At 49.4% G+C, this 2025-nt stretch overlaps 1 long non-coding RNA gene across 1 annotated transcript; it reads left to right on the top strand.

Moving 5' to 3' along the window:
- Positions 1–785: 785 nt before the first annotated feature.
- On the top strand, positions 786–2025 carry LOC132345829 (uncharacterized). Its single transcript, XR_009495410.1, has 2 exons — positions 786–866; positions 1758–2025. It is a non-coding gene; the product is annotated as an uncharacterized lncRNA (long non-coding RNA).

The raw sequence follows: 2025 nt of genomic DNA, 5'->3' as shown, positions 1-2025 counted from the left end.
GGTGGGCTCTAATCCATAAGATTGGGGTCTTTGTAAATGGGGGACATGTGGACACAGAGACACAGGGAGGAGCCAGCATCTAAAAGGCAATGAGAGAAGCCTCAGAAGAAACCAGCCGTCCAACATTCCTAGTGTCCCAGTGGTTAGGACTCCTTTCTTCCGCTGCAGGGGCATGGGTTCGATCCCTGGTTGGGGAACTAAGGGTCATGCCAGTTGGCATGACCAAAAGAATAAAAATAAAAATACATAAAATAAACCTTAAAAAAACTGGGGTGTTTGAGTGATGTCTGACTCTTTCTGACCCCATGGACTGTAGCCTACCAGGCTCTTCTCTCCATGAGATTCTCCACATAAGAATACTGTAGTGGGTTGCCATTTCCTCCTCTAAGGGATCTTCCCAACTAGGGATCGAACTCAAGTCTCTTATGCGCCACCTCATGGAAGCCCATGAGGTGAGAAAAGTCAATTGAAAAAAAAAGGAACCAGCCTTGCAGACACCTTGGTCTTGGACTTCTGAGACTGGGAAGAAAAGATATTTCTGTTGCTCCAAGCCTCCCAGGTCTTGGGACTTTGTCTTGGCAGCTACAGCAAACAAATTCAGAAGGTGAGGGATGGAGGGCCTGGACCAATTCAGGATCTAGACGCCCCTACATGCCTCTTCCTCCCCCACTCTAAAGCACCATCCCAGAATCCCTCGGGGCTGAGCTGGAGGAGACTGACGCCTGGTCTCCTCCCCCACAAGGGGAAGGAAGCTGAGCTGACCACATCCTCAGCCAAGGGAGGCCTCCTTTTCCTGGTGAGAGGGTCAGCTGTGACCCTTGGACCCACCAGCCATAAAACAATCACGGAGATGGGATGAGATGGTGGTGAGACTTGGAGGGGGCGGGGTTGGGGACCGGCCCTAGGGGTGTGTATCTTGAGATGGGTGAAAGACTGATCCTGTTTGCTGATCCAGATTCAGGACCCTCACTCAGGGAACACTGCCCCAAAGACCACCTGGTCTTGGGAAGCTGGAAGACCCCCTTCCTATGATTGGCTAAGGCCTAAACCCAGGGACCAAGCTTGGAGAACAGGACCCCTGACCCAAGGGACCTCCCAGCCCTGTCCACAAACACAGTCCACCCAGCCCCACACAGAAACTTGTAGAACCATCACAGGACAGATCACTGGACTTCTCACCCTGGAACAAAGCGCCACTCTTCCCTCAGGGTCTTCGTGGTGAGGCCCCCTCCCTGACCACCTAATATAAAATTACAAATCGCCTCCCCCTCCACATACTCACCATGTCTCTTTCTTGCTTTATTCCTCTGTATCTGGTCTCTTCAATTTGTTTATTTTTTAATTTTTAAATTCAAGTATAATTTCTTTACAATTTTGTGTTTCTCTTCAATGTAGTTATTTACTTGCTTATCCACAACTGATTTTACTTAGGATTTGTCTCCCCCACCTAGGAACATCAGCTCCATGGGGGTGGGGCGTGGGCAATAACGGTTTATGTTCTCTGCTGGGTCCCCAAGGCCTGACACACAGCAGGCAGGCACTCAAGAAGTAGTGGTCTCAAGAATGAATGAATGAGGACTCCCCTGGTTGTCCAGTGGCTAAGACTCCATGCTCCCAGTGCAAGGGGCCCAGGTTCTATTCCTTGTCAGGGAACTAGATTCCATGGGCTACAACTAAAGATCCTGTGTGCCACAACTAAGACCTCAAACAGGACTTCCCTGATGGTCCTGTGGTTAAGAATCTGCCTTGCAATGCAGGAGTTACAGGTTCAGTCCCTGATCCAGGAAGATCCTACATGCCGTGAAGCAACTGAACCTGTGAGCCACAACTACTGAGCCCGAGTACCTAGATCCCGTGCTCCACAACAAGAGAAGCCACGGCAATGAGTAGCCTGCTCAAAGCAGCAAAGAGTAAGCCCTCACTGCAATGAAGAGTAGCCTCTGGTGCAACTAGAGAAAGCCTGGGCACAGCAATGAAGACTCAGTACAGCCAAAAATAAATAAATAAAAATTAAAAAAAAAAAAA

Source organism: Bos taurus, chromosome 7 (genome assembly GCF_002263795.3).
Source record: "Bos taurus isolate L1 Dominette 01449 registration number 42190680 breed Hereford chromosome 7, ARS-UCD2.0, whole genome shotgun sequence".
NCBI lineage: Eukaryota > Metazoa > Chordata > Mammalia > Artiodactyla > Bovidae > Bos > Bos taurus.
This window is presented reverse-complemented; position numbering and strand designations above follow the sequence as displayed.